General features: G+C 39.6%; 2 non-coding genes across 2 annotated transcripts; both read right to left on the bottom strand.

Moving 5' to 3' along the window:
* Nucleotides 1-9,502: 9,502 nt before the first annotated feature.
* On the bottom strand, nt 9,503-9,584 carry trnas-cga (transfer RNA serine (anticodon CGA)). The gene has a single exon. It is a non-coding gene; the product is annotated as a tRNA-Ser (tRNA).
* A 670-nt stretch (nt 9,585-10,254) lies between these two features.
* On the bottom strand, nt 10,255-10,326 carry trnap-ugg (transfer RNA proline (anticodon UGG)). The gene has a single exon. It is a non-coding gene; the product is annotated as a tRNA-Pro (tRNA).
* Between the last annotated feature and the right edge of the window lie 406 nt (nt 10,327-10,732).

Here is a 10,732-nt window from a genome sequence, read left to right as displayed (position 1 = left end):
GAACTACTTTGAGAATTATTTCGCTCTGAGAGTTACTGTAACTGAGAGAGTAGCCTAATTATATCTTGACCAGTAGCAGTAACTCCTTGGAGTCTCCTCTGGTTGCCTGTTTCCATTCTTTGTGCTTCCCTGAGCTAACTAGCTGCAGGCGGTGTTTCATACTGTATTTATCATACAGACATGAGTGGTATCTTTATCTGACTCTCAACAAGCATGCTTCCAAAAATGTTTAACTATTCCTTTAACACTTGCTTTGCAGCATTAACTGGGCCATTCACCACATACTGTACCAGCTAATGATATAATATATACAGTAAATCAACTATTGGTCTTTAAATTGTAAGAATTATTCCCAATGTTTCTTTGTTAGAGAGGATGACATCATCTACACATGCCTATTTGATGACCAGGCGCCACTGTTCATGTCTTGGCAAATGCTCATTTTTTTCCATTTGTGTGCATGTGGATCAGGAGTGCATCTGTGCTGGCTTTGCTCCACCGCACACTGATGCATGCCAACCTGATTCATCTCTGACTTCTTATAATTGTGCACTTACCAGAGAGAGTGTTGTGGTCATTATTGGTACCGGTGGGGGGGGGCTGATAATCAAGTTCCCAAACCGCCAGTGGACCAAACACAACTGAGAAAGACATTCCATATTAATGACATGACTAGCTGGTTGCTCAGCTATCTGGCTTACAACTTTTAGTGTTTTTGTTCACTCTCACTCTAAACATGTTGTGTTTGTCTGTAGCAGGCTGGTCTCAGAAAAAAACTCTAAAGCTCTACGGTATGCTACCTGCTGAGCAGAAAACAGGCATGGAAACTAACTTGTGAACATGGTGGAACATTTAGCAGCTAAAGAGACATGCTTATCTCAGGAGTTGTTTAAGACTAACACAGAGCTAAAAGAGTGTGAATCATGTAGACACAAGCTCTGTGTTATCACCATTGAAATCCAACTGGGTTGATACTCTATTTTTTATTCTATATAATTTTGTTATTTAAAAAAACACAATAATATGCTGTTGTACAGTATTCATAACTTGTTTTTAAAGATTAATATCTTCAGTAGAAACCAATGGGCTTGGGAATGAGTCCCACTGACACTGAAAGGAAGTCAGGAAGTATTGAGAGACTGATTAACACAGCTTTGTTTTGGGTCTTTCTTTCTTTTTTTTTTTGACAACTATAGATAACACCAGTTTTAATCTTAATACATTATACAGATTCATCATTCATGATCTTCTAATGGTTCTAATTATGGGCCAGAGTTTGGCTCCCACTGGAGTTGCCAGTAGTAGGAAGGATGCCCTTGTGGTTTCTGTTGTTTGATCCAGATAGCACATTTAAGGGATTTTATTTTCTGCTAAGAGCATGTGATTGTTGCTGTTCAGTGCAGACGTGGGTAGTAGCAGAAAGATCCAGGGTATCATCTTATGCATCTCTTACACATGACACACTAAAGTGCCAGGTGGTTACTCACACAGTGTGTCATTATACTAAACTTGATGCTCTCTCCTCTAGGCCCCTACAGTCTGACTCACAGGCTTGACTAGCATGCTCACCATCTTTCTTCCTGTCTCTCACTTGTTCTGACACTTTTTTCAAAATCTGTGTCTCTGTCAGTGTTTGGGCCTGTCTGTCACACTGACAGGCTGTTGTGTGCATAAGCTCATTTAAATAGAAGTTCAGCTGAGTCAAATGATAATTTCTAACCAACAGTAATGGTTAGACAAAAATGCTAATTTTTCAGTCTTTCTTTATCCCTTAATGCTACTACTTTGTAAATACCAATAATGATATAGAGTACTGTAAGTTGACAAGTCCGCAGATTCTAGGCTCATATTCAGTTTGTTCTTTTGAAAAAAAAATGTTTATAAAAGCAATGTCTCAACAGAAATAGAACAGTGCTGCCTGTCTTATTCCTGCAACTCCATATGGCACTCCATTGTATATCATCAATTTAAATAGGTCACAATTTAATTCTTGCATCATCTGCAGCTAGTGATGCAGTGGTTAGCGCTGTCACCTCACAGCAAGAACATTCTGAGTTAAAGCCCAGGCTGAGCTGGTGCCTTTCTGTGCAGAGCTTGCATGTTCTCCCTGTGCCTGTGTGGGTCCTCTCTGGGCATGCCGGCTTCCTCCCACAATCCAAAGACATACAGCAGCTTTAGGCTAATTGGCAACTAAATTGCCTGTGTGGTTGTCTGTCGCTAAGTGTTAACCCTATGAGACTGGCAACCTGTCCAAAGTGTACCCTACCTCTTGCCCAATGACAGCTGGGATTGGCTCCCTGAAGAGCCAAATGAGAGTTGTCTGACAGACTCCTTAGTCGGTTACAGCTCTACTTATGTCTGTCTCTTGACCAATCTAAAGTGTGCAAGCACACATTCCTAGTAGGCACAGTATGCTGTAAGGCAAATAACGTTATTTCTACTGTTTGCAACAAAAACTAAGATTGCTGTCCTGATAACTTTACAGAACAGCAAAATCCTTCCTCATGATATTATCAAACACTGTGCAGTGTTTTGGCATCTAATACGACTTCAAACTTAATATATGAAAGAGCCGCATCAGGCAGCTGACAGCCAAAGCCACAGGGTCATTAGAAATACAGCAGGCAGATGAATGTTATCATATTATGGCATGCTAAGGTCTGTAGGCTATATAATGTAGGCACATCCCAATCTACTGGTATAGTCTACGTGTTTGTGCTTTGTTTACCAGGCTTCTACTGTATCTTATTACACTAAAGCCAGCCTTTTCATTACCTTACATTTATTTAATCTGCAAGCCCACAGTCAACCCAGTTCTCATAAAAATGGGTAGCAACACTTTCAATAATTTGTTGTTGGCCCTGAACCTGAGGATATGATGTACTGTATGTCCTAAAATGGAGGTCCTTATAAAGACAGGAAGTGCATGTGAGGCACATGGAGGTAAACCAAAGTTAGGCCAACAAATTCAAAATAGCCCCTGAACCATCTGAAGAAAACTCAAGCATCGAAGGCTATACTCATCATTTTCAAGGACTCTGGGTTTTTTCCTCCAAACAGTGCATAAAACAGCTGTATTTATACAATGAGGTTTCGGTGTATAGTGATGTCCATCAGTTCCACACCAAGAAGAACAAAACTGATACACACTGAAAATAACTGACTCCTCAGAAACGTGTGTTTTTCCTTACATGGGCATCTGTGCTTAGAATTTGCCCACTGGTGTACAGCATATGTGTTTGTCTTTGTGCAGAGAGCAAAAGGCTGGTTCAGAACATCTGGTAAAATTGGACCTGGCAGAAGTAGACCAGTGGGATTTGTAGGGTTAGTGATATTATGTAAACGTTCTCATGTCAAAGTGCCTCCCTTCATACACAATTGGCCTCTGAAGGCTGTGTGTTAATAGTAAAGGTGATCTTGCTAACTTTATTTATACAAAAGCTGAATATAGCCATGGAGTTTAATATTTTCTAATTACAATTTGTCAGTATGACAAAACTTTTTCTGTTTATTTGTTGAAATTATTTATTAGAGAGAGCAACTCAGTCCCAAATACTGTACAGTACTTACTAGAACACAAAATATGGATTAGTCTGCTGCTGAAAATAGTCCCTAACATGTACTGTTTCCTTCTGTCCTATTAACATTTCCTAAAAACTCAGGTGTTTCAGATAAGGCTGAGGCTTTTTAGGAAAGAAGGGTAATTTATTTTTAAGGTTTTCAGTAGGAACCCATTGGCATGGGGCTGAAAACCATAACCCCCTGTCATGTTTGACATTCCCTGTTGTGGAGCAGGTCATTATCTCTGGCTTGTTGATTCTGTCTATTTAAGATGCTCTGTTTTCCTTCTCCAATCACCAGATTCTAACTAGCTGTGCTGTGGTACAGTCGAGCCATCCTCATTTACTGGTTTCTTCATGCCTGTTTCCTGACCTGTGTTGCACCACTCTGCCTGCCCAGCCTTTATCAGTTCTGCAAGGCTCTGCCCTGCATGGTTACCTGATCTCTCACCTGTTTTCTGACCTGTTTTTAACTCTTCGTTGGCCTACACTGTTGCCCTCTGCTCTTTGATGTTTTGCTTTCCCTCAGCTCAGTGGTTTGTTTGTTTGTTTGTTTTTTTGACGGCTGAAGAGGACTGATATTTTGGCTGTGGATTCTTGGGTGCTAATTGTATATATTTGTTTTCCTGAGACTGTTTTCTTACCAGTTTCCAGCAGCTGCGGTATTCTCCAGTCCTTTTGTTTTTCTTCTGACCCTCCAACACTTACCTTTATCCCTAACCTGTGTTAATTTATCTGAAAAACTTATCTGCTCTCCTTATCTGGGTTTCTGAAACATTATGGTCCACCATCTTCTGGCCATGCCACCATTTTTGCCCACTCCTGTGATCCTGGGGTCCCTTTGCTGATTAGCCCCATCCATTCAACCCCTGCCAGCCTTTGACAGCAAGTTACTCATATACACCTACCTGAAGGCACTGTGTAAGCAAAGTACTCTCACGAAGGCCTCTCCATTTCACTGCAAAAACAAGAGAGCAAATTCACAAGTCATCTCAGCATCAAGATATCAAAACCTTTGCCACTACTACACTCACCAATTGTCTGTCTCCCAGGGTGCCTATGACATGCAGCGCAGAGTCCGGCGCCAGGTCGGATATCCACAAAAAATGATGTATAACAGGTAAAAAAAAAAAAAGTTTGTTAATGTACAGGGAAAAATAGACTAAATGTGGCCGGGTAGTGATTGAAATAAATGGCTTAAGTGAATAAGGGTGCAGCTTCTTTTAAACATTTAACACAGAATAATTTTATCAAGCCTAAACAACCAATATATTCATTGTGAAGGGCTGTGGCACAGCCTTTGAACCCTCAACTCATGTCCAGCTAATAGGATGCCACTCAGACATCAATGTGGGCTAGGCATTAGTGGATCAAAATGAATAACCTCAAAGCAAAAATTGCTAGCTGTGAATACAAAGTTTTGGATAAATACACAATCGAAGGCTAAGTGGGATGTATGGAAGCAATTTGGTGGTTATAGATGGTGAGGAAAAACGTTATCAGTGGCTTTGCTGCTTGTAAATAGTGCCAACAAGTGTTAGCATTTGATAGCTACAAGCTAGGCACTTCCTCACAAAAAGAACAACTGCAGAGCCCAGGTCTATTGACAGATACTTTTTTCAAGAACACAGCTCTGAAGCACTTTAAAGCAAGTGATTATGTTGGGTAGTGGGACTTAATGGGTCCAGTCTGCATATAATTTAGAAATAACTCTGGGTAATGGCCTGGTCTGATATGGAGCTGTGCAGGTTTTTGAAATTGGGCCAATGCAGCATTTGTCAACCCCTGGTGGATTAGAGGTATTACTAGACACCTACCTGAACATCAGTCATCATCACCACTCCCAGCCCCTGTAGCAGCTCTGCTCCTACATTTATTCCCAGAATAAATCTTTTAAACCTTTTTGCAGTTGTGAATGTCTTGCATTTGGTTCCATCAGAATCTGCTTATCTGACAACTCTGTATTAAGTCTGAAAGTACTGAAAGACAAAACAGTTTCATGGGCTAATACTAACATCCCTGAATCCTGCTGCACATTCAATGCAAATTTCTTTAATCTGGGAGGAGCCTCAGATTAATAAATGTAGATGAAAGGCAATGATGAAAGAGGGTGAGTGGATGTGTGTCTGAAAACTTCTAAAGAAACTGCATGTCAGGTATATTGATGCAGTCAGGAACTCTTCAACAGTACATCATATCACTGCAGAGCCTTAAAGATGAAAGACGCTCTGGGTGTCTGTCTTCATCTCCCTGCCTCTCATCCTCTCACATATTTATGTGGCTTCATTCTTTACTCTCACTTGATTCTAAATTGCTATTGTCATAATCATGAACACAAACATACAGATGGCTGTCTACAGAATTTGCTGGAGCACATCAGGCAAATGCTTGTCAAGCTCCAATACACATTAATGAGAACTGAGAATATTTGCATGAGATAGCACTTGTTCAGCACACTGACTTTGCCTCTCTGTCTCCCACCCTCCCACATGCCATTATTCTGTGATTAAAACCCATCCACTTTTTTATTTTTTAGCACTTCTAAAGGTTTTTTTGCAACCCTGCCTCCACACACTGTTGTTAGCAGACAATTCACCATTTGTCATTTTAAGTATTCATCTAGACATAGCAAGAAGACTTGCAGTTAAGTTTGATGACAACATTTTACTGTTTTTAGACGTGTTTTGTAAAGGTGTTCACACTGACTACAACGCCAGTTTTACTATAGATATGGCACAAGGGCATATACAGTAAAGTTGAACCAAAGTTGAGATTTAGATTGGCACTGGATGGTGTGGATTTAGAGCAGTGCAGCTTAATTTAAACATCCATGCTTATCCCAAGGGTTTATGATTAGACTTTAAAACATATTGAGATGACAGAAAAACATGTGAGACTACAAGGAATTAACAGAAAGGCCCAATCCAATGTCCTCCCTAAGGTCCCAAACTCTGAACCCTCAAAGACTTTCGTGATGTCACTTGTAAGTCATTGAGTGCAAGTCTGCAAGGGTTAGACATTATATAAATAGGAATGGGGCAGCACTTTGTGACTTAGGATATAACATCGCCATGAGAATGCCAGAACAACACTATGTTTCAAACTGTTGTGGGTTTAGGACTTGTTATTTTATGTTTTTCACTTTCCTCATGGCCAAGACCGACTGGCTGATTTGAACATGATCCAGGCTCTTGCCTTACAGAGTGGATGAGGGGCAATCATTGATTACCTAACCAATTTAATATGTTTTTGTTGAAACGGCATCATTAAACAAAAAAGAAAATAGTTGACAAATGAAATAGGTGTGTATTATAGGATGTTTATGTTTAACAGTATTTAGCAGCTGCTTTTGTCTAAAGCAGCACACAAAAACAGAACATCAGTTAATATGAGAATCGGTTCAGCTACTCTTTTTCTCACTGTATCTCTGTTTTATGGCCTTTGTTTACCTTTACGCTTCCAGGGTTCAAAATGAAGGTGGGAGAGCGTTCCTGCCCTTGATGATTTCACAGTGGGAAAGCCCTGAGCCAGCATTAACTCAGAAGGAACATGCCTCTTTTTTTTGTGGACATTGGGACGGGAAAAAACTGAAACAGCACAGCTCAAGCACACCCGCTTAACTCAGTGACTGGCCAGGTATGTGCAGTAGTGAACACAGATCCTCACAATAGCACAGCTATTTCTGTCACGTCACATGATAGTGCACTTCATCCTGCAAGGATATGCTTTGGTTCTTGAATGGCACTTCACTTGATGTTTGTTTGTTTTTGGTTCTGCTGATAAAGGTTCTCTCTTCATATATTATCTGACAATTTTCAAGAAACATATAGAGTATGTCACTTTGTCTTATCACTCCCCTCCCTGTGGACATTCTTTTGTTCTGTTGTTATTTCTCAGTGCAGATCAGGTCTTTGGTTTCTGACCATATTTAACTGTTAAACTGACCAAAACAATTTTTTTGCAATAATTTACACACCAATTGCACAAGGTTTAGTAATTTCTGATTCTGATATTTTTAAAGAATAAGTATTTTGCAAATGTTCGTTTTTGGACATAAAGTAATTTACAGTACAGGAGATCTTTGTCACATTTTGATGGGATTGGAGATGCACCAGTGGATTTTTAAAGTCCTTACTATTATGTTGTTCAGAATTTTATTTCAAATTCACTTTAACACACATATGTCATTATTTAATTTTTGTAGTTATACTTTGTCATCGATGTCAAGCTGAATAGATGACTGGCTGGATGAAAGTGAAGTTGCTCTGTGCTCCCTCTAATTTCATTGCCATGATCTATCCATTTGTCACTCTCACAGTCACCTACAGCACTCATTAACCTTTTTAATCCCTTACACACTCCTTCAGTTAGTCTCACTTTTAACCTCGACCAGTTTCTAGTTCCATCTCTGATCTCACCCTCTAATGTCATTGTTATTACACAGAGGGATAAATGAAAGATCTTGTTTACTTCACTCTCTTATGGGGAATGTTGTCTGACTTTATCTTTAACATTTACCAAAACATCTTATACATTTATGAATGCATTCATTTATAAACATTATTCCATAGGTATAGCATCTATGCGGAAGGGCATCCGGCATAAAACATGTCAAGTTTATCATTTACTTATCATCAAGTAAGACAATATCAGGTGAACATGGAGGAAGTAGAAAATGGTGCTTTATTTACTGAATTTATGCAGCCAACTCTTGAAGAGCTACCATACAAATGTTTATTGCTCTCTGACAATGACAATAAAGATCTAATCTGATCTAATGTAAATTAAAGTAATGACTTTGTGTTAGCAAGAAATTAAAACAGGAGCATATCAGAAAACAAACCTCTTACTAAAATAAACAGGAAAAAAACAGGAAACTAAAAATCAAGTCCTGTCTCTAATATACAGTATGGCTGTTTCACATGAAGGCCTGATTCTCTCTGCTGTCAAAGTAAAGTCAAACATTGTTTTTATTCATGACTGAAATACAAGAGTGAAACCAAGCTTTCAGGTAATATAGGTTTCTTCTTGTAAAGGGAACATCTTTAAGTTAGTGTAAATCCTTTTAATTACTCTAAGTACAGTTTTGTTAACATTTGAATGTTGAATATACATTTGTATCTCTTCACACATACCATCTAAAGAAAACCACTAAACCATCTAGTTACATAGATGAGACTGAATTGAATTAACGCAAACGGTCTTCCTCCTGCTCTCTGGACAGCAAAGCAGACAATTAGTTTTGATCCAAAGGACCATAAATCAGCTCCTGGAAAACACGCTTGAATATACATCAGGCTGATCAGCGCTCGTGTCCATATGGCTCTCTGCACAGGAAGCTACAAGGAGTATTAATTTTCCCGGGAATTTCTAATGAGCCTTGGGTTATGGGATAGGAGATGAACTGATATCTTTTGGGACAGCTATGGAAACAGACATGTCCTGTGCTGTGTGTGTGTGCATAAGGGTGGAGGTGGGAAGAAATATAGAAACCTAGCTGCTCAGAGAGGAGCACTGCACCAAGGCTGCCCAATGGCCAAATAAAAAGAATCTTTAACACTAAATGAATAAATAATTACACGTATTTATACATTATGTGCATTTACATTATATCAATTTAATTTAACTAAAATATTTAAAAGTAGATAGCAGGTTTGTTGGATCTTGTGCTCCAACAAGTTGTCTTATATAGCATTATGTGCTTCACATACCCTCTCTCACACTGTTGATAGCAATTTGGGGTTCAGGGTCTTGCTCAAGGACACTTGTCAACTGGAGTAGTTCAGTTAACTGGAGCACAGCACAGTTGGGCTGTTTGTATATGTCGAGCTGGACTTCTGGGAAGATGCTGAAATTTACAACCCCACAGAATCCATGACCTGACCATCAACTAAGCCTGGAGAAAACTAGAAGACCTGTGATAACTCGGTGGTTAAACACATCGTTGTGAGCAGGATTCGAACCTGCGTGGGGAACCCCCATTGGATTTCGAATCCAACGCCTTAACCTCTCGGCCATCACAACTGCCTATGCAGTTAAAACCATGGGTACATCCCTCAGAAACATTATTTACTTCAAATGCATCATTTCATTGTCTTTGTTCCACCCACATAAAACGCAAGTGAAAAATAGGAGGAAAACATGAGAATAGAGAGGACTCAAGGAAACACATTATTAACAACATGTTCATCTGTGGCCTCCAATCACACATAGACAGGAAAAATGAGAAGAGGAAAACTTGCAGTCTGTTCAGTCCTCATTTATAGAAAGCCATTGTGCTCTGGCCACTGAGCTCCCAGAGGTTAAATCGATCTCCATAGTAAATTAAGGGCAGGTTCAGAACAATAGTCTTTAGACCACCGCGGGTTTTCCACCTTGTTGTTCTCTGTAAATGGTACTGTCCTGGAATGAGAGGTAGAAGTTGACCCTCCAAAGTGTCGCAACCAGAGGTAACATGTTTGCTGAGACAATTTCACCCCAAATCCTGTATAAACAGGACAAGGTGGAAGGGGTGGGGGCTTGCCTGTAGACAGTAGCCTTTAGACCTCTGAAGGATTTCTTGTTACTGGTACTCAGGCTCTAAAAAAACAATGTTGCATTAGTTGACGCACATCTAGCATAGAAGCATTTTGTCATAGGGCTTGTATAAGCCTCACTGTGCATTCAGCGGGCAATAAAATTGTGTTCTTAAAAAGGGCGCATCCAGGATTTGAACCTGGGACTTCTCACACCCAAAGTGAGAATCATACCCTTAGACCAATGAGCCAAGACACATGAGCTTTTCTTGAAGCAATATTCCGGTTAAACACTAGAATTCAATCAGTGCAAAAGCACTGCATATTAGTCAAGTCAAGAATCTTTATTGTCATTATGCAGAGCACAACAAAATTTCTTCCAGCAGCTCTCAGCTTAAAAGACACATTATTTACATAAATAACACAAGAATTGTACAGTCAATATAAGAATATGAACTGATAAAAATAAAGATGTGTAGGACCTAATCAGGTCAACAGCATATTAGCAGAAGAAGAATATAGTCCCATTCTAAAGTGCAGCTCAGTGCAAATCTCAGTCTTTAAGAAGAAGTGTGAGCATGTGTGTGCATCTGCAGGAGTCCAATATTCTATCTGTAACTGTCTGTGTGTGTGTGTGTGTGTGTGACTAGGGGGTGG

The sequence above is a fragment of the Monopterus albus genome, unplaced genomic scaffold, assembly GCF_001952655.1.
Source record: "Monopterus albus unplaced genomic scaffold, M_albus_1.0 scaffold301.1, whole genome shotgun sequence".
Taxonomy (NCBI): Eukaryota; Metazoa; Chordata; class Actinopteri; order Synbranchiformes; family Synbranchidae; genus Monopterus; species Monopterus albus.
Note: the sequence above shows the minus strand (reverse complement) of the source record. Positions and strands in the feature narration are given on the sequence as shown.